The sequence below is a fragment of the Lissotriton helveticus genome, chromosome 3_2 (genome assembly GCF_964261635.1).
Source record: "Lissotriton helveticus chromosome 3_2, aLisHel1.1, whole genome shotgun sequence".
In the NCBI taxonomy this organism is placed as follows: domain Eukaryota; kingdom Metazoa; phylum Chordata; class Amphibia; order Caudata; family Salamandridae; genus Lissotriton; species Lissotriton helveticus.
In genome coordinates, this window is record NC_136062.1 from 229566677 (window position 1) to 229589414 (window position 22738).

Consider the following 22738-nt stretch of genomic DNA (forward strand, 5'->3'; position numbering starts at 1 on the left):
ACCAGAGGGTGGCAGTGGTGAAAAAGAGGGTGGCAGGGGTGAACCAGAGGTGCTGTGATGAAGCAGAGGGTGGCAGTCATAAACCAGAGGGTGGCAGTGGTGAACCAGAGGGTGACAGTGCTGTACCAGAGGGTGGCAGGGTGAACCAGAGGGTGCTGTGATGAACCAGAGGGTGGCAGTGGTGAACCAGGGGGTGGTAGGGGTGATCCAGAGGGTGGCAGTGGTGAACCAGAGGGTGGCAGGGGTGAACCAGAGGTGCTGTGATGAACCAGAGGGTGGCAGGAAAACTGAAAGCACTTAGCAGGTGCAAAAAATCAAGCTAATTTGTAACCATTCCCTGTAGTGCTTCCTGAGAGGCCCCTCCAGAGTGCAGTTGCCTACTTGCAACTATTCTCTGACCCTGCTCTGACCCTCAAAGCAGGGTCAGAGAATAGTTACAAGTATGGCACAATGCTCCTGTAAAAAAAATAACTGCAACAGGAAGCACTTACAGCTAAGGAAGCAGGTGCCAGACTTGAAGCACAAATTCAGTGACACATTAACCAGCCCCAAATTAATTCATCTCAGTTGAGGCTGGGCAGGTGTGCTTTCCCCCCATAATCTACAGTGGTGAACAAGAGGGTGGTAGTGGTGAACCAGAGGGTGGCACTGGTGAACCAGACGGTGATGTGATTAACCAGAGGGTGGCAGTGATGAACCAGAGGGGGACAGTGATGATCCAGAGGGTGGCAGGGGTGAACCAGAGGTGCTTTGATGAACCAGAGGGTGGCAGTGGTGAACCAGTGGGTGGCAGGGGTGAACCAGAGGTGCTGTGATGAACCAGAGAGTGGCAGTCGTAAACTAGAGGGTGGCAGTGGTGAACCAGAGGGAGACAGTGCTGTACCAGAGGGTGGCAGGATGAACCAGAGGGTGCTGTGATGAACCTGAGGGTGGCAGTGGTGAACCAGGGGGTGGCAGGGGTGAACCAGAGGGAGGCAGTGGTAAACCAGAGGGTGGCAGGGCTGAATCAGAGGTGCTGTGAGGAACCAGAGGGTGGCAGTCATAAACCAGAGGGTGGCAGTGCTGTACCAGAGGGTGGCAGGGTGAACCAGAGGGTGCTGTGATGAACCAGAGGGTGGCAGTGGTGAACTAGGGGTGGCAGGGGTGAACCAGAGGGTGGCGGTAGTGAACCTGAGGGTGGCAGGGGTGAACCAGAGGTGCTGTGATGAAACAGAGGGTGGCAGTCGTAAACCAGAGGGTGGCAATGGTGAACCAGAGGGTGACAGTGCTGTACCAGAGGGTGGCAGGGTGAACCAGAGGATGCTGTGATGAACCAGAGGGTGGCAGGGGTGAACCAGAGGTGCTGTGATGAACCAGAGGGTGGCAGTTGTAAACCAGAGGGTGGCAGTGGTGAACCAGAGGGTGACCGTGCTGTGCCAGAGGGTGGCAGGGTGAACCAGAGGGTGCTGTGATGAACCAGAGGGTGCTAGCGGTGAACCAGGTGGTGGCAGGGGTGAACCAGAGGGTGGCAGTGGTGAAAAAGAGGGTGGCAGGGGTGAACCAGAGGTGCTGTGATGAAGCAGAGGGTGGCAGTCATAAACCAGAGTGTGGCAGTGGTGAACCAGAGGGTGACAGTGCTGTACCAGAGGGTGGCAAGGTGAACCAGAGGGTGCTGTGATGAACCAGAGGGTGGCAGTGGTGAACCAGAGGGTGGCAGTGGTGAACCAGGGGGTGGTAGGGGTGATCCAGAGGGTGGCAGTGGTGAACCAGAGGGTGGCAGGGGTGAACCAGAGGTGCTGTGATGAACCAGAGGGTGGCAGGAAAACTGAAAGCACTTAGCAGGTGCAAAAAATCAAGCTAATTTGTAACCATTCCCTGTAGTGCTTCCTGAGAGGCCCCTCCAGAGTGCAGTTGCCTACTTGCAACTATTCTCTGACCCTGCTCTGACCCTCAAAGCAGGGTCAGAGAATAGTTACAAGTATGGCACAATGCTCCTGTAAAAAAAATAACTGCAACAGGAAGCATTTACAGCTAAGGAAGCAGGTGCCAGACTTGAAGCACAAATTCAGTGACACATTAACCAGCCCCAAATTAATTCATCTCAGTTGAGGCTGGGCAGGTGTGCTTTCCCCCCATAATCTACAGTGGTGAACAAGAGGGTGGTAGTGGTGAACCAGAGGGTGGCACTGGTGAACCAGACGGTTATGTGATTAACCAGAGGGTGGCAGTGATGAACCAGAGGGGGACAGTGATGATCCAGAGGGTGGCAGGGGTGAACCAGAGGTGCTTTGATGAACCAGAGGGTGGCAGTGGTGAACCAGTGGGTGGCAGGGGTGAACCAGAGGTGCTGTGATGAACCAGAGAGTGGCAGTCGTAAACTAGAGGGTGGCAGTGGTGAACCAGAGGGAGACAGTGCTGTACCAGAGGGTGGCAGGATGAACCAGAGGGTGCTGTGATGAACCTGAGGGTGGCAGTGGTGAACCAGGGGGTGGCAGGGGTGAACCAGAGGGAGGCAGTGGTGAACCAGAGGGTGGCAGGGCTGAACCAGAGGTGCTGTGATGAACCAGAGGGTGGCAGTCATAAACCAGAGGGTGGCAGTGGTGAACCAGAGGGTGACAGTGCTGTACCAGAGGGTGGCAGGGTGAACCAGAGGGTGCTGTGATGAACCAGAGGGTGGCAGTGGTGAACTAGGGGGTGGCAGGGGTGAACCAGAGGGTGGCGGTAGTGAACCTGAGGGTGGCAGGGGTGAACCAGAGGTGCTGTGATGAAACAGAGGGTGGCAGTCGTAAACCAGAGGGTGACAATGGTGAACCAGAGGGTGACAGTGCTGTACCAGAGGGTGGCAGGGTGAACCAGAGGATGCTGTGATGAACCAGAGGGTGGCAGGGGTGAACCAGAGGTGCTGTGATGAACCAGAGGGTGGCAGTTGTAAACCAGAGGGTGGCAGTGGTGAACCAGAGGGTGACCGTGCTGTGCCAGAGGGTGGCAGGGTGAACCAGAGGGTGCTGTGATGAACCAGAGGGTGCTAGCGGTGAACCAGGTGGTGGCAGGGGTGAACCAGAGGGTGGCAGTGGTGAAAAAGAGGGTGGCAGGGGTGAACCAGAGGTGCTGTGATGAAGCAGAGGGTGGCAGTCATAAACCAGAGGGTGGCAGTGGTGAACCAGAGGGTGACAGTGCTGTACCAGAGGGTGGCAAGGTGAACCAGAGGGTGCAGTGATGAACCAGAGGGTGGCAGTGGTGAACCAGGGGGTGGCAGTGGTGAACCAGAGGGTGGCAGTGGTGAACCAGAGGGTGGCAGGGGTGAACAGAGGGTGGCAGGAAAGCTGAAAGCACTTAGCAGGTGCAAAAGTTCAAGCTAATTTGTAACCATTCCCTGTAGTACTTCCTGAGAGGACCCTCCAGACTAGTGCAGTTGCCTACTTGCAACTATTCTCTGACCCTGCTCTGACCCTCAAAGCAGGGTCAGAGAATAGTTACAAGTATGGCACAATGCTCCTGTAAAAAAAATAACTGCAACAGGAAGCACTTACAGCTAAGGAAGCAGGTGCCAGACTTGAAGCACAAATTCAGTGACACATTAACCAGCCCCAAATTAATTCATCTCAGTTGAGGCTGGGCAGGTGTGCTTTCCCCCCATAATCTACAGTGGTGAACAAGAGGGTGGTAGTGGTGAACCAGAGGGTGGCACTGGTGAACCTGAGGGTGATGTGATTAACCAGAGGGTGGCAGTGATGAACCAGAGGGGGACAGTAATGATCCAGAGGGTGGCAGGGGTGAACCAGAGGTGCTTTGATGAACCAGAGGGTGGCAGTGGTGAACCAGTTGGTGGCAGGGGTGAACCAGAGGTGCTGTGATGAACCAGAGAGCGGCAGTCGTAAACTAGAGGGTGGCAGTGGTGAACCAGAGGGTGACAGTGCTGTACCAGAGGGTGGCAGGGTGAACCAGAGGGTGCTGTGATGAACCTGAGGGTGGCAGTGGTGAACCAGGGGGTGGCAGGGGTGAACCAGAGGGAGGCAGTGGTAAACCAGAGGGTGGCAGGGGTGAACCAGAGGTGCTGTGATGAACCAGAGGGTGGCAGTCGTAAACCAGAGGGTGGCAGTGGTGAACCAGAGGGTGACAGTGCTGTACCAGAGGGTGGCAGGGTGAACCAGAGGGTGCTGTGATGAACCAGAGGGTGGCAGTGGTGAACCAGGGGTGGCAGGGGTGAACCAGAGGGTGGCGGTAGTGAACCAGAGGGTGGCAGGGGTGAACCAGAGGTGCTGTGATGAAACAGAGGGTGGCAGTCGTAAACCAGAGGGTGGCAATGGTGAACCAGAGGGTGACAGTGCTGGACCAGAGGGTGGCAGGGTGAACCAGTGGGTGCTGTGATGAACCAGAAGGTGGCAGTGGTGAACCAGGGGGTGGTAGGGGTGAACCAGAGGGTGACAGTGGTGAACCAGAGGGTGGCAGGGGTGAACCAGAGGTGCTGTGATTAACCAGAGGGTGGCAGGAAAACTGAAAGCACTTAGCAGGTGCAAAAGTTCAAGCTAATTTGTAACCATTCCCTGTAGTGCTTCCTGAGAGGCCCCTCCAGAGTGCAGTTGCCTACTTGCAACTATTCTCTGACCCTGCTCTGACCCTCAAAGCAGGGTCAGAGAATAGTTACAAGTATGGCACAATGCTCCTGTAAAATAAATAACTGCAACAGGAAGCACTTACAGCTAAGGAAGCAGGTGCCAGACTTGAAGCACAAATTCAGTGACACATTAACCAGCCCCAAATTAATTCATCTCAGTTGAGGCTGGGCAGGTGTGCTTTCCCCCCATAATCTACAGTGGTGAACAAGAGGGTGGTAGTGGTGAACCAGAGGGTGGCACTGGTGAACCAGAGGGTGATGTGATTAACCAGAGGGTGGCAGTGATGAACCAGAGGGGGACAGTGATGATCCAGAGGGTGGCAGGGGTGAACCAGGGGTGGCAGGGGTGAACCAGAGGGTGGCGGTAGTCAACCAGAGGGTGGCAGGGGTGAACCAGAGGTGCTGTGATGAACCAGAGAGTGGCAGTCGTAAACTAGAGGGTGGCAGTGGTGAACCAGAGGGTGACAGTGCTGTACCAGAGGGTGGCAGGGTGAACCAGAGGGTGCTGTGAGGAACCTGAGGGTGGCAGTGGTGAACCAGGAGGTGGCAGGGGTGAACCAGAGGGAGGCAGTGGTGAACCAGAGGGTGGCAGGGGTGAACCAGAGGTGCTGTGATGAACCAGAGGGTGGCAGTCGTAAACCAGAGGGTGGCAGTGGTGAACCAGAGGGTGACAGTGCTGTACCAGAGGGTGGCAGGGTGAACCAGAGGGTGCTGTGACGAACCAGATGGTGGCGGTGGTGAACTAGGGGGTGGCAGGGGTGAACCAGAGGGTGGCGGTAGTGAACCAGAGGGTGGCAGGGGTGAACCAGAGGTGCTGTGATGAAACAGAGGGTGGCAGTCGTAAACCAGAGGGTGGCAATGGTGAACCAGAGGGTGACAGTGTTGTACCAGAGGGTGGCAGGGTGAACCAGAGGATGCTGTGATGAACCAGAGGGTGGCAGGGGTGAACCAGAGGTGCTGTGATGAACCAGAGGGTGGCAGTTGTAAACCAGAGGGTGGCAGTGGTGAACCAGAGGGTGACCGTGCTGTACCAGAGGGTGGCAGGGTGAACCAGAGGGTGCTGTGATGAACCAGAGGGTGGCAGTGGTGAACCAGTTGGTGGCAGGGGTGAACCAGAGGGTGGCAGTGGTGAAAAAGAGGGTGGCAGGGGTGAACCAGAGGTGCTGTGATGAAGCAGAGGGTGGCAGTCATAAACCAGAGGGTGGCAGTGGAGAACCAGAGGGTGACAGTGCTGTACCAGAGGGTGGCAGGGTGAACCAGAGGGTGCTGTGATGAACCAGAGGGTGGCAGTGGTGAACCAGGGGGTGGTAGGGGTGAACCAGAGGGTGGCAGTGGTGAACCAGAGGGTGGCAGGGGTGAACCAGAGGTGCTGTGATGAACCAGAGGGTGGCAGGAAAACTGAAAGCACTTAGCAGGTGCAAAAGTTCAAGCTAATTTGTAACCATTCCCTGTAGTGCTTCCTGAGAGGCCCCTCCAGAGTGCAGTTGCCTACTTGCAACTATTCTCTGACCCTGCTCTGACCCTCAAAGCAGGGTCAGAGAATAGTTACAAGTATGGCACAATGCTTCTGTAAAAGAAATAACTGCAACAGGAAGCACTTACAGCTAAGGAAGCAGGTGCCAGACTTGAAGCACAAATTCAGTGACACATTAACCAGCCCCAAATTAATTCATCTCAGTTGAGGCTGGGCAGGTGTGCTTTTCCCCCATAATCTACAGTGGTGAACAAGAGGGTGGTAGTGGTGAACCAGAGGGTGGCACGGGTGAACCAGAGGGTGATGTGATTAACCAGAGGGTGGCAGTGATGAACCAGAGGGGGACAGTGATGATCCAGAGGGTGGCAGGGGTAAACCAGAGGTGCTTTGATGAACCAGAGGGTGGCAGTGGTGAACCAGTGGGTGGCAGGGGTGAACCAGGGGTGCTGTGATGAACCAGAGAGTGGCAGTCGTAAACTAGAGGGTGGCAGTGGTGAACCAGAGGGTGGCAGTGGTGTACCAGAGGGTGGCAGGGGTGAACCGGAGGTGCTGTGATGAACCAGAAGGTGGCAGTCGTAAACCAGAGGGTGGCAGTTGTGAACCAGAGGGTGACAGTGCTGTACCAGATGGTGTCAGGGTGAACCAGAGGGTGCTGTGATGAACCAGAGGGTGGCAGTGGTGAACCAGGGGGTGGGAGGGGTGAAACAGAGGGTGGCAGTGGTGAAACGGAGGGTGGCAGGGGTGAACCAGAGGGTGCTGTGATGAACCAGCGGGTGGCAGTGATGAGTGCAGAACCAGAGGATGGCAGAAGGGGTGAACCAGAGGGTGCTGTGATGAACCAGAGGGTGGCAGTGGTGAACCAGGGGGTGGCAGGGGTGAACCAGAGGGTGGCAGTGGTGAACCAGAGGGTGGCAGGGTTGAACCAGAGGTGCTGTGATGAACCAGAGGGTGGCAGTCGTAAACCAGAGGGTGGCAGTTGTGAACCAGAGGGTGACAGTGCTGTACCAGATGGTGTCAGGGTGAACCAGAGGGTGCTGTGATGAACCAGAGGGTGGCAGTGGTGAACCAGGGGGTGGGAGGGGTGAAACAGAGGGGGACAGTGCTGTACCAGAGGGTGGCAGGGTGAACCAGAGGGTGCTGTTATGAACCAGAGGGTGGCAGTGGTGAACCTGGGGGTGGTAGGGGTGAACCAGAGTGTGGCAGTGGTGAACCAGAGGGTGGCAGGGGTGAACCAGAGGTGCTGTGATGAACCAGAGGGTGGCAGTCGTAAACCAGAGGGTGGCAGTTGTGAACCAGAGGGTGACAGTGCTGTACCAGATGGTGTCAGGGTGAACCAGAGGGTGCTGTGATGAACCAGAGGGTGGCAGTGGTGAACCAGGGGGTGGGAGGGGTGAAACAGAGGGTGGCAGTGGTGAAACGGAGGGTGGCAGGGGTGAACCAGAGGGTGCTGTGATGAACCAGCGGGTGGCAGTGATGAGTGCAGAACCAGAGGGTGGCAGAAGGGGTGAACCAGAGGGTGCTGTGATGTACCAGAGGGTGGCAGTGGTGAACCAGGGGGTGGCAGGGGTGAACCAGAGGGTGGCAGTGGTGAACCAGAGGGTGGCAGGGGTGAACCAGAGGTGCTGTGATGAACCAGAGGGTGGCAGTCATAAACCAGAGGGTGGCATTGGTGAACCAGAGGGTGGCAGTGGTGAACCAGAGGGTGACAGTGCTGTACCAGAGGGTGACAGTGGTGAACCAGAGGGTGCTGTGATGAACCAGAAGGTGGCAGCAGGGGTGAACCAGAGGGCGCTGTGATGAACCAGAGGGTGGCAGTGGTGAGTGCTGTACCAGAGGGTGGCAGGGTGAACCAGAGAGTGCTGTGATGAACCAGAGGGTGGCAGTGGTGAACCAGGGGGTGGCAGGGGTGAACCAGAGGGTGGCAGTGGTGAACCAGAGGGTGGCAGGGGTGAACCAGAGGTGCTGTGATGAACCAGAGGGTGGCAGTCGTAAACCAGAGGGTGGCAGTGGTGAACCAGAGGGTGACAGTGCTGTACCAGAGGGTGGCAGGGTGAACCAGAGGGTGCTGTGATGAACCAGAGGGTGGCAGTGGTGAACCAGGGGTGGCAGGGGTGAACCAGAGGGGGACAGTGATGATCCAGAGGGTGGCAGGGGTGAACCAGAGGTGCTTTGATGAACCAGTGGGTGGCAGTGGTGAACCAGTGGGTGGCAGGGGTGAACCAGAGGGGCTGTGATGAACCAGAGAGTGGCAGTCGTAAACTAGAGGGTGGCAGTGGTGAACCAGAGGGTGACAGTGCTGTACCAGAGGGTGGCAGGGTGAACCAGAGGGTGCTGTGATGAACCTGAGGGTGGCAGTGGTGAACCAGGGGGTGGCAGGGGTGAACAAGAGGGAGGCAGTGGTGAACCAGAGGGTGGCAGGGGTGAACCAGAGGTGCTGTGATGAACCAGAGGGTGGCAGTCGTAAACCAGAGGGTGGCAGTGATGAACCAGAGGGTGACAGTGCTGTACCAGAGGGTGGCAGGGTGAACCAGAGGGTGCTGTGATGAACCAGAGGGTGGCAGTGGTGAACTAGGGGGTGGCAGGGGTGAACCAGAGGGTGGCGGTAGTGAACCAGAGGGTGGCAGGGGTGAACCAGAAGTGCTGTGATGAAACAGAGGGTAGCAGTCGTAAACCAGAGGGTGGCAATGGTGAACCAGAGGGTGACAGTGCTGGACCAGAGGGTGGCAGGGTGAACCAGAGGATGCTGTGATGAACCAGAGGGTGGCAGTGGTGAACCAGGGGGTGGCAGGGGTGAACCAGAGGGTGGCAGTGGTGAACCAGAGGGTGGCAGTTGTGAACCAGAGGGTGACAGTGCTGTACCAGAGGATGGCAGGGTGAACCAGAGGGTGCTGTGATGAACCAGAGGGTGGCAGTGGTGAACCAGGGGGTGGCAGGGGTGAAACAGAGGGTGGCAGTGGTGAAACAGAGGGTGGCAGGGGTGAACCAGAGGGTGCTGTCATGAACCAGAGGGTGGCAGTGATGAGTGCTGAACCAGAGGGTGGCAGGGGTGAACCAGAGGTGCTGTGATGAACCAGAGGGTGGCAGTCGTAAACCAGGGGGTGGCAGGGGTGAACCAGAGGGTGACAGTGCTGTACCAGAGGGTGGCAGGGTGAACCAGAGGGTGCTGTGATGAACCAGAGGGTGGCAGTGGTGAACCAGGTGGTGGCAGGGGTGAACCAGAGGGTGGCAGTGGTGAACCAGAGGGTGGCAGGGGTGAACCAGAGGTGCTGTGATGAAGCAGAGGGTGGCAGTCATAAACCAGAGGGTGGCAGTGGTGAACCAGAGGGTGACAGTGCTGTACCAGAGGGTGGCAGGGTGAACCAGAGGGTGCTGTGATGAACCAGAGGGTGGCAGTGGTGAACCAGGGGGTGGTAGGGGTGAACCAGAGGGTGGCAGTGGTGAACCAGAGGGTGGCAGGGGTGAACCGGAGGTGCTGTGATGAACCAGAGGGTGGCAGTGGTGAACCAGGGGGTGGGAGGGGTGAAACAGAGGGTGGCAGTGGTGAAACGGAGGGTGGCAGGGGTGAACCAGAGGGTGCTGTGATGAACCAGCGGGTGGCAGTGATGAGTGCAGAACAAGAGGGTGGCAGCAGGGGTGAACCAGAGGGTGCTGTGATGAACCAGAGGGTGGCAGTGGTGAACCAGGGGGTGGCAGGGGTGAACCAGAGGGTGGCAGTGGTGAACCAGAGGGTGGCAGGGGTGAACCAGAGGTGCTGTGATGAACCAGAGGGTGGCAGTCATAAACCAGAGGGTGGCAGTGGTGAACCAGAGGGTGACAGTGCTGTATCAGAGGTGGCAGGGTGAACCAGAGGGTGCTGTGATGAACCAGAGGGTGGCAGTGGTGAACCAGGGGTGGCAGGGGTGAACCAGAGGGTGGCAGTGGTGAACCAGAGGGTGACAGGGGTGAACCAGAGGTGCTGTGATGAACCAGAGGGTGGCCGTCGTAAACCAGAGGGTGGCAGTGGTGAACCAGAGGGTGACAGTGCTGTACCAGAGGGTGGCAGGGTGAACCAGAGGGTGCTGTGATGAACCAGAGGGTGGCAGTGGTGCACCAGGGGGTGGCTGGGGTGAACCAGAGGGTAGCAGTGGTGAACCAGAGGGTGACAGTGGTGAACCAGTGGGTGCTGTGATGAACCCGAGTGTGGCAGTGGTGAGTGCTGAACCAGAGGGTGGCAGCAGGGGTGAACCAGAGGGCGCTGTGATGATCCAGAGGGTGGCAGTGGTGAGTGCTGTTCCAGAGGGTGGCAGCAGGGGTTAACCAGAGGGTGCTGTGTTGAACCAGAGGGTGGCAGTGGTGAACCAGGGGGTGGCAAGGGTGAACCAGAGGGTGGCAGTGCTGTTCCAGAGGGTGGCAGCAGGGGTGAACCAGAGGGTGCTGTGTTGAACCAGAGGGTGGCAGTGGTGAACCAGGGGGTGGCAGTGGTGTACCAGAGGGTGACAGTGCTGTACCAGAGGGTGGCAGGGTGAACCAGAGGGTGCTGTGATGAACCAGAGGGTGGCAGTGGTGAACCAGGGGTGGCAGGGGTGAACCAGAGGGTGGCAGTGGTGAACCAGAGTGTGACAGTGGTGAACCAGAGGGTTCTGTGATTAAACAGAGGGTGGCAGTGGTGAGTGCTGAACCTGATGGTGGCAGGGGTGAACCAGAGGGTGGCAGTGGTGAACCAGAGGGTGCTGTGATGAACCAGAGGGTGGCAGTGGTGAACCAGGGGGTGGCAGGGGTGAACCAGAGGGTGGCAGTGGTGAACCAGAGGGTGGCAGGGGTGAACCAGAGGTGCTGTGATGAGCCATAGGGTGGCAGTCATAAACCAGAGGGTGGCAGTGGTGAACCAGAAGGTGACAGTGCTGTACCAGAGGGTGGCAGGGTGAACCAGAGGGCGCTGTGATGAACCAGAGGGTGGCAGTGGTGAGTGCTGAACCTGAGGGTGGCAGGGGTGAACCACAGGGTGGCAGTGGTGAACCAGAGGGTGGCAGTGATGAACCAGAGGGTGGCACTGGTGAACCAGAGGGTGCTGTGATGAACCAGAGGGTGGCAGTAATGAACCAGAGGGTGGCAATGATGATCCTGAGGGTGGCAGTGGCGAACCAGAGGGTGGCAGTAATGAACCAGAGGGTGGCAGTGATGAACCAGAGGGTGGAAGTGGTGAACCAGAGGGTGCTGTGCCCATACACGACCGCATGGGTAACTTCACCATGCAAGCAGCTCGCGAACACGCAAAAAGCCCTGCGAACACGCAAAAAGCACCGCGAACACGCAAAAAAACTAAAATTCGCAATTTCGCACGAATTCTCGAATTATGCGGATTGCGAATTCGTATTTGCACGATTTCGCGGACCGTGATTTTGCTGATTTTGCCCATACTTACTGGTATGGCCCTCTAAACTTTACCCCTCTTTGCCTGGAGGGTCACCCACTTCACAGAATAGTACCTTGCACCATCGCGTGGGCTGCCTACCTCTCACCACACACTCTGGCATTACTGCAGGGACCAGTAAGGGTGCCCTCAGGGGTATCAACATGTCTCCACCAGCAGCCCTAATCAGTAAGAGCTCTGCTGGCTTCGCAACTACTTCTCCTCCCAACCATCTGCACATGCATTAAGATGCCATACTGAAGGAAAAGAAAACAACCTTACAAAGGACACTCATAAGCTTATCACTTTGGCGGGGATCCCATGTCACCTTCATGGCCAATGAATCAATGTACATAAGGTTACAATCCGTATCTGATTTTCAATGAGATTCATAGATTCGGGTTCTTTGTTCCTGACTGTGGCCCCTGATTTTGGACATTTGTGTCAGGTTTTTGCACTATTCATCATCTGAGACAGTCACTGTCTTTGATGTCAGCAGGGGGAACTGGGTCCGTGTTAAGCTGCACAGTTCAGGTTTGCGCATTGGTGCAACCTTAAACAGGTGCGTCACACTTAAACAATGAAAGTTCACCCCTAATACAACTGGTGGACTGCCCCCAGGGCTGCCACAAACTCGCACAGCCCTGCAGCGCATTAGTAAAAAATGGATTGAAGCAGCCCGTCTGCCTCACATAGTGCAGGCGGCAGCCCACCTGCACTTTTAAGGGACAACTTATACCCCTACAGGTAGATTCAGTGAGTGACTCCACCCACCTGCAGGTGAATGTCAGGGATGGTCCATGGGACGCTATTTTTCTCCTCCAGTGGGGCACATTCAGTGGTACATTCACTGTGCACCACCTCTTTGTGGCCCACAGCCAGTGTGCCTCAAGACATCTTGTTGCCTCTGTGTCCACGGACATAATAGTGCCTGGGCAGAGGCAAAGTGTTTACCTCATTTGCTTAGGGCCACACCACTTGCAAATGAGGAAACAGCCCTTGGTTGGGGGGTGCCGTATTATAGCAAACATATAAAGCAGAATGTACACCAATGGTCTGGAAATAAAGCATCAAAGAAAGCACGCACAATAATTAAGATTAAGCAGAGTTACCATTGAATATTATGGCAAACATAGCATTAGTGTCATCATTCAGCGCTTTTGTGCGATCACTCGTAGCATCAGTGCCAACATGTTAGAATTGTGATAGTTCAGATAAACTTCAATTCATGTGGTGCACTGTCAGAATTGAGAAACATATGAGGAAGGCATGCGAACATAGCGTCTGCTAAGAGCTTGGCTTAGGTAGTATGGGGTATCGTAGTGCAGGTAAATTAGCATTGATTTTCTTTTTAGAAATGTTTTTAACATACATTTTAAAAATGTTCATAGAAGGAGCTTTACTGATGGACAGAGTTAGTGAGATTCATAGTTTGGGGGCTACACCAGCAAAGGATAGATTGAGGGCCTATGGATTTTCTGGAGTCTCAAAAGAGCTCGTAGTCATGGTGTCTCTCTCGTACCTCCAGAAATCATGAGCTTCCTTGCTTGGTAAGCGGGAGTGTATAAGTGCACTGCTTCATAAGTGATACATGCAAAACAATTGTTGGGGATTCTAGAGAAAGCCTTTAGGTTATTGATGTCAGTAGCTGAACGCAAAGGTCAAACCTTCTACCCTAATTGAAGCTGCCAGAAGGTAGGGCGAGTCCTTTATGGAACCACTGTGTGCTCAACATCCAGAAATATCAAATGGAAGCAACAGGTGTCTCCTTGAAGTGTTACTAATTGAAGAAAAAATCCATGTGGCATAAGGAATCTCAGGTAGACAGTTCATCCAAAATGAGACTTGTTTGAGGAACATGCCACTTTCAAAACCCAGGCCAGAGTAAATGATGACTGGATCCAACAGAAGCAGGATTCCAGGAGATGAAACAATGATTACTGGCAATTTAGAAGATTCCAGAAGATGAAGCAGGAAAACAAAGAAAACCATGAGCAAGTATTCAGGGGGAAATTCATTCCCACATTTACTGGAGTTTTTTGTGACACCTGATTGTAAGAGTTTCAGCTCTTTTTATGGGGTGAAAAAGGAGGTAGGCGACATTGGAAGCAGGAAGTGACATACAGGACGTAGTGCCTCCATAATAGGTTGTAAATTGACTGCATTACAGACTCTGGAAGTGACTTGAATGGCTTGGTAGGAATCAAAAGTGTCACTTCTTGTTTCCCCATGAAGAGTTTGAAAAGGAGCCATTTTCTGAAAAGAAGAATTTTATAGACATGCTTGAAACTGGATTAGAGGTAAAATAGCTCATATGATGTTTATCGCACTAAGTGATGGAAGAAAGCAGATTGAGTGTCAAGAATGGCTTCCAGAGAGAGCATCCTGTGTGTGCTGGGACAAAGAGGAAATACTGCCTCCTGAACCATACAATGGCAAGGACGCTGTTGCAATTCACAGCCCAGAGTGAGTGCCACATTAACTGTGCAGCATTATAAATTATGTCAGGTAAAATGTGTTCTCTGTGGTCTGTTCTCACCACCAACTATTTAGCCGTGTTTAGTACTGTTTTGATAGGTGCCAACTTTGACTTGAGCAGACTGATTAGAAATACATTCCCATAATCTATCCTGTTGTGTCCAAGGTGGGGGCAACTTGTTTAAGATCATTCTTTGGGATGAATCACTTCATTATTCTGCTTATTCTAATCTGACACTGAGTTGCTATTAACATGTTTCTGGTGCGTTTGTGAAGATGACGCCATTTGTTGAAAATAAAGTCCAGTGATTTTGCTTTTAGACATTCATTAGTAAGATTCAAAACAGTGAGACGAAGGTAAGCAATTTTAGAATCATGAAGTATTCATTTCATGAAGGTAGTTACAGCAATTCTGTCTTGTTAGGAGGGAAATTAGGTTTATTGCATGATATTTAGTCAGCTATGTGGACCATGTTTTTTTGTGAGAAATTATTTGTCTTCTTCTTCGAGAGTCCCCTCTTAGGTATTGAAAGTTTATAGCTGATAATATATGCTTATGTATTAAGGAGTTTAATATATAGATTAAATAGAATGTAAGCGAGATTAGAACCTAGTTAGGCATCATAAGGTGTGTAAACAGGAGGGGCACAGTCATTCACCATTTGAGTGTCCATGTTTCTTTGAGGGATAAGAAGTAAACCATTGTAGAAACAAGTTCTCTAAACTCAGACAGTTTTTTATCATGTATAATGAAATGCTATCGTTGACAGAGTCAAATGCCGCAGATAGGTGAACTAGGACTTGGAGCATGACTTACCTCGGTCGAAGACACTTAGCATGAAATATTGAAATATACAACCTGGAGAGTACTGGGTTCTGCACCATAGTCAGGTCTGAAACTATTTTATTTTAACAAAATAGGGAGAATTTAAAGTACACTATTTGTTTTTAAATATGAACCACTTTATACTAAGCCATGGCATGCGACCTGCCAAAAGAGTGCTAAAACAAAGGACCTGGTTTATAGTTTGGCAGATGGAATTAACTCCATCAGGATGAAGAAGGACAATACCTCTGCCATTCCAGGAACCTCCACCAACCAAATTTAGAGTTGTCCACCAATCCTGCAGATAACTCTCTACAATGAGCCAGCTGTTATGGTGGTTCCTGTCATTGTAAGAAAGGTTTAACAGTGGGTACTAACAACCATGATGCTAAGCCGACAAACCTTTCTAAATTTTTGTTTTTTACAAACCAACTGACAAAGTGGGAGGTGGTTTTTGAAAAAAGAAATAGTGAATGCCCCAACGCTCCAGGAGTTTTTTCCCAGGGTGTCGGGGTCATTTTGTGATTTTTTTTTCCTGTACCTCACTGCCATGTTTTTCCTGGCAGTGACAGTCAGGAAAGAAAGCCCTTACACAATCTACCCTAAGTAGCGCGTATGGTATAAAGCCCTTACACTGTTGGCTCCTACTCCGTGGGCCCATCAGAAGAAGTATTCAATCGACAGAGCCAACAGGGGCTCAGTCAAAGGAATACTTACAGTCTGCATAGCTCTAAATGAGACAGCCAGACCATTAGTTTGGCAAACAGAGTACCCCGTTGTGTTTAAAACAAAGTATACTCTCTGCCAAACACTAAACCAGGTCCAGAGTTTAAATGTCACAGTTTGGCAAACCATTATCTTTTTCTCACTCTCATTGTACTTCACAGTTATACTGGAAATAATTCTCTAACAAGTTCTATTCTCTCCATGTTTGCCTTATGCTTACTGTTTAGCTAATACATTGTTAACAAGTGTATAGTACAGACTACATACTGAGATACTTAAGCTTTTCCAATGAAATAGGTTGCTGTAAGACAAAGGCCCTGATTTAGAGTTCAGCAGATGGGTTACTCCATCACAACTGTACCGGATATCCTACCTGCTGTATTGCAAGTGCCATTGGATAGAATGCACTTATATGACAGACAGGTTGTCCATATCAGTTGTGAAATAGTAACCCGTCCGCTGCATTCTAGATGAGGCCCAAAGTTTGGTAAAATGCAGAAGTGTGGATTTAAAGACAGTATGCAACCTAGTCAGTAGAGGACAACTCTTCACCTTCCTCATATTTCATTTCAAAGTGAAGTAAAATAAATGAACAAGTTTTGTGTGATTGCTAAAGTGAAAGTGGCCAGGCGTGTACACATTACTCTTCCAAGTAAAGTATTCTGAATGCAACTGCCTTGCTTACCCCTATGCACATTCTGAAAAGTGTTTTAAATTAATATATTCCATTTCTGTGCCAAGTTAATGTTGCATATTTTTATTTTTCAACACGTTAAAATCTTTGCTTGCATATGTAAGCACTATATCTTAGATAATCTGCCACATAGTAGCATCCATCTGCGGGGTCGTGGACAATGTTGATGACCTCAATAACTATGAGGCAATATGTTCCTAAAGGTAAAATTCAAAACAACATTACAAAATGCAATAATGAAGGACCAACTCAAAAAGGAGTTTAATATAGGCAATTTAGAAAAAAAGATGAAGGTTAATTATTTATTAAAGTGCAATACGCAAAAAACAACAATATATAAAAAAAACAATCATAGGGCTTCGTAATCAATTGCCATGAAGGCACCCGGGAATAGAAATAAACACAGCAATTAACAGAATCAGAAAAAGTAGACAAAGTCCAATTGTGCAGCAAATCAACAGAAAATCCGACAGCATACCTAGTAGATACCAAAAGATCTAACTCATCCCCAATTTTGAGGGTCTTTATTCCATTATTTAGTATAAAAAGCAATATAAATTACAATGTCAGCTTCGGATGAGCAAATGTAACAATACTAACAACAAACCACATTTCATCATCATAAATCCTCATATAATCCCACGTTCCTAGCACTATCCCGCTACATGAATATTGATTTGTCCCTTTTGACCTAATGTTATCGGAGGTGTCAGAACAAATGTGTTACAATAAACATTGATAAGACTCGTACTTGAACTGTCTTCGGTGAGCAGGCAGGTAGACCCTTAAATGTAGGAAAGGCTTCCTTCTTCATATAACAGCATATCATTACCAACCAAACAGTGCACATTTTGCTGCATGTGGTGACGAATGAGAATATATAAATACGCAATGAATAGTATAAAATCAGCAGCCCATATTTTACCAGATGGAATCAAGGCCTAATTAAGGGGCACATTACGATGGAGGATTTTCCGCATCCTCTGGGCCGGCGGAAGCCACCGCCGGCCCGGAGGATGCGGTAAATCCTCTGCGGACCCACCAAAGACCCACCGCCACATTAGGATGGCTGGTGGGTCCTGGTTTCTGTCCGCCGCTTTTCCGCCGCGGTTGGCTTACAACCGCGGCCGAAAAGGCCTAATATGGTGGCGGTGTCTCTCAGACACCGCCAGACATATTAGGATGGCTGTGCAAACATGCTTTTCCGCGGCGGATTCTCCGCCGAGGAAAAGCATGTGGATCTTCACCTCGGGGGCCCGTAGCGGGCCCCCTGGGTGAAGGGGGGTTGGGGGGTGCACATGGGGGATACCTATGGTACCCCCCTGCCTTTGCGTGCACGAAGCGGCAGGCACCGCGCGGTGCCTGCCGCTTTGTGCATGCAAATGCACTGCTTTCATTTTTTACATTGCGGCGGGTGCTGCTTCAAGCAGCACCCGCCGCAATGTAAAAAACACAGGATGTGACCGCCAGGGTGGCGGTCACATCCTAATTGCCGTGGAGGGACCGCCGCTGCCCATGCGGACGGTCCCTCTTACGCAGGGGTGGCGTCCGCCATCATAATAGGGCCCTAAGTCTTTATGAAGAAAAAGGCCACTAATCACACTATTACACATATTAGCATTTTCGTTTTAATGACCGTAAATTCATGTTAATCCACATGTATAATTTAGATCGTGAAATAATTTCTTCACATACATGACAAAATAGAATGTAGCATGTCTATGTGTGTTAGCAATTTCTATAACACCAACCAAGTGTAAAGGTAACAGAAAAAAGCGCCAGGAAAGGAGTCTTAGGGGCCTGATTATTAGTCTGGTGGTCCGTGGACTGCCAGACTCATGATGACGTGGCAGTGGCAGTCTTCCCACTGCCCTATTACAACTAGGGCAGTTAGACAATCATTGCACTGCCGCAACCCACTGGCGGTGGCGAGGCGGTCTTCAGGCTGTAATATGCTTGGCGAGACCACCGCAGCACTGCCAAGCATATGACAAGTTTCCTTTCCACCACGGTTTTCATGGAGGTTCATACTCCATGAAAACTGTGGTGGAGAGAAAACAAAGGGAGCCTTACATGGTACCCTGTTGCCTCTGACATATGGGGTGCCTGTAAGGGGCACATGGTGCCCCCCTGTGTGCATGCCTTGCAGGTACTGCCTTTGACATTTCCATTGTGGTGCCTACTTCCTAGGCACCACAGTAGGAAAGCCAAAGAACCGCCAGCCTGTGACAAAAAAGTCATAATCTGGTAGGTGGTGTGTACATGGGTATGGCATGTGGGAGCGGGGCAGAGGCGTGGCGGCCCAGCTCCCATACCGCCAAACTCATAATGAGGCCCTTAATCTCCACAGGGGACATGTGGGTGGCATGAAGGTCTGCAGGGTGACGGTAGTGTGATAAGCGATACGAACGACATAGCCTCGCTCTAGTCTGCTTGACAACGGTTGAGGTCACTCAGGCCGGCTTGCTACAGGGAGACGAGCGATGATTTGGGGTCATTTCTACTTACCGGGAGAAGCAAGTGCAGAGAGCTGTCAGTCTAAGCAATAACAACCTGGTTATTGGTAGAGTTGGAGTGATGAGCCCACAGACACCCGAGACCCCCTGCTTTTGCAAGAGACCTCTGTCGCCAGGACACTTTCAGGTCATTCAGCTGAGGGCTTGTTTCCTGGGTAAGATTCGGGGCCGGGTCGGTGAGGTCAGTTAATAATGTAACTAATGGCTTTAATCATGAATTGCAAGCAGCTGCTGTCTAGGAGACTGACTGAAATTAGCATGACTTCTGCTTCAAAAGCGGTGCTATTACAGCTCCGAGCAGCCGGACCACAGCTCAGCAGACAGATGTCAGACCTGCAGCCTCTGAAACTTAGATTCTTCCGAGTAACGGAGCAACACCACACTAGCTAATGATGTCTCCGTATGCTTCATCCCATCTTTGTAAATCACCAATCGCTGAGTCCATAATTGCTACATATACTTCTAAATGAAATTGCTGGGTCCCCGAAAACACTCTCTATGACAGCGCTTTAAAGGAGAATCAAGAGACTGGTTCATGGCCACAAGTTTGCTGGGGACAGTGTGATCGGCGTTTGATTTGCACCCTCATTAATCCAAGGGTCTCTTAGTACTTACATATTTTATTTTGTATTTCATTTTCTTGCAACAAGCTTTTAACAGTGACGATGGAATTAGGGGAGCGGTGGGAGCGATAGCAACCCCAAGTAAACTTGAAAGAGTCTGATGGAAAAATGGTAATTGCAAGGACCTTGATAGGACCTTTTGAGCATCTTTTGATACGTTTTGAAGACAGGAAAACGGCTTCTATCTCTCTTTAAACTGTGGACTTTTGTTTAATTATCTGACTGCAACTTTATATTTTGTTAATGTCATTGACTTTTTTGTTTCTCTACTGACTGAAATGTATCTTGAACTTAATGACACTCAGAAACAGGAAACATAACGAGGCACATAACCTTACTTTTTCGAGCACATATGTAAATTGAGAGATTTGCTTGCTTTCCATGTTAAAATTTACAAGTATTTCAAATATACCATTAGCATTTGGAACAGAATTCTGAAGTCTGATGGCAATAGGTTTATTAGAGTCATCGTGCACAGAGGCACGATATTTTTAATTTGTGTGATTCATAAAATGTTGACTCTTGATGTTTTAGCTCTTAATATAACTTTTTAAAGTTTTAAGATCTGAGACAATTTCAAATCTGCAATTCAGTCTTTTCTGACATAACAGGCAAACCGCCCAATTTATTATTAATGTAAAATGATATTTGTCTTTTTTTTTTACATATTGTCCCTTTTAAATATGTACGGAAATCTGAATTCCAAACATTTCTTCTGCCCGCCATATCACTTTAACCTGAAAACTGTTTTGTGATACCGTTCTGCAGTGTCAGCGACACCCAAAACATGACCCATTACAGTCCTCAAAAACGTTGGCAGTAAGTGCACAGGTAAAAAGTGCAAAGCACACATTAATTGTTATTAGAACATTGGAATGTTGGGAGCTCCATTGAAAACAATGGAGTGCACCGGGCTTATAATGGCCGGTATAAGCCTGGAGCTCCAACATTACAATGTTTCTTTGTTCACAGCTCTGGCTGTGAACAAAGGCTTTAGGGAGCCTGAGGGGATTCCAATCCCCTCACGTTCCCATAAGGCGTTTTTTTTTATAGAACATTCTGCCCTCTAGTGGCAGAATGTTCTAATTTTTCAATGGAGCTCCCAACATTCCAATGTTCTAATAGCCTGTATAGCCCTCTACGGTGGCTATAAGGCTATATTGTTTGTCAAGCAAAATGGTATAAACTGGTAAAAATTTCGAGTAACTGTGGCACTGGATGCCTTTTCTGCTCTGTCTGATTAACATCATCTCTGGATATTACAGCAAAATGAAAAAGTAATACCATATGTATCCCTATTTTTCCTCCCAGCAACATAAGAGAAGTCAGTAGTAAGCTTTTGCTTCTGAGGGAACACGCAGGAATGACTGACAGAAACAATGATTCTTCTAGTTCAGACTTTTTCAACAAATAGATTGCAGCTACTGGCAGCTTTCCAGCTACCTGCAAGCTCTCAGGCGACCAATCCAGTCTAATAAATTAAAGGCTTTGCATGGATGAATTAATATATATTTACCAGAAATTGGAAAGTTTTTATTCTAGAGAAAAATGTGTGTATTTTCAGAACTCATAAACTGATGTTTGAAGAAAAATGGTTGACTTTCCTATGTATATATATATATATATATTTTTAAAAACCTTTTAATTATTACAAGCAAATTAACGCATCACAATAGATCTTGAACAGATGGTACAATTCAGCACACAACATTTCCTATACCACCCTCCCTTCCCCTTCCCCTCCCACATTCCGGATTCCTATTTTGGATTATCTTGTTGGCCCGTGTTCTAACGCTGATGGGGAAGTACAAATATTGCCACAGTATGTATTCCATTTCCCCGGACCTTCCTAGGTATATTTAAAGCTAATATTTGGGTGATAGATCTTGTCTGATGTGGTCACTATTATAACACTGATACTATTAGTAGCTCAGGATGATTTTTATTGATCAAAAGTAGCTCTTATTACAGGAAAGGTTGGAGATGCCTGCTTCAGTTATTCTGCATTTTATCACCCCCAGGATGTAAATAGTTACATATCTGCCATATTTACTAGAATTATTTGAAGCATTATTTGTGTGCTCCTAGCACCTCTGTGTTTCCTTTAACTGTGATTTAAAAAAAATTGTCCTTTGTACCACATTCCTCCGGATTATGGCGTTATATTATTTTATGGCCTGTGGCAAGCACCTTTTGCCTCTCTATGAAATAACATTCCATCTATGCAGCAGGTACGTGAGACCACTGTGCCCGCTCAAAAATGTGTTGTTTTGGCCCTGATTTCCTCAAGAATTGATCATTGTAATGCGCTCTATCTAACCATCAGTAAATCTTCTCTTAATGAGTTGCAAACTGTACCGAATGAAGTAGCAAGGCTGTTTCTCGATAAGTATCATTCAATCTCAGTAGAGTTAGTTAAACTTCATCATTCAATAGCCGAGTTTCAAAATGAAGATGAATACGAGTATACATAATCGTGTGTGCTTTCTGCCATGCTAATTGCAAAGACTAAATAATAGGATTAGTTGAATTTGTATTTTTTGGGCATTTCTTATTATAAATCCATATCTGATTGAAATATTGAGTGTTCAAACATAACCCCGAGTGATGTATTCCTATGAGTGGATAGCATATAAGCAGAATGAGCCAATTGTTGTGCTATCCAATAATATTCTACATGAGGGAGATATAAGCCCCCCATCTCAGCTGAGGAATGTAACTTGGTGCCACTTAATTGAGGTCTGTCTTTACCCCATACAAACCGGTAAATAGAGAATGGCAAAATTTTAAGAAAAGATCTTGGGATGGTAAGTGAAATCATGCCAAAACTGTAATTGAATTTCAGAATTGTGTACATTTTTATTATTTGCACCCTACTCCCTAATGGCAGGTTCAGAAGCGACCATCGTTGAAAATGTCTTTTGATCTATTCAAATATCGGACTTAAAGTATCCATAATCATGTCCTTTAAATCTCTATTAAGAAATATCCCTGAATGTTTCAATTTCGAATGTTGTCATCTAAATGGAAGATTATCAATAACAGCTATTGTAGTGACATGAGTCATTGACAGAGCTTCACATTTAGTCCAGTTGATTTTATAACCGGAGAAAATTGAAAACTTGTTTAATTGGGAAATCAAAGCATTTGCTGAGGATTATGGGTGTGGAAGAGTCTAGAGAATATTGTCAGCGCATTAAGAGGCCTTAATTTTCCCAGCTGTAGTAGTAATACCCTTGATATCAGTATTGGAGCGTATTGCTATAGTGAGTGGCTCCAAAGCCAAAAGGAACAATAAAGGAGAAAGCGTGCAACTTTGCCTTGTACCTTGATAAATGTTGAAATACTGAGATATTAACCCACCGCAAGTGACAACCGCTGTGGGTGAAAAATACATACCACTAGTAAGTGCCAGAAA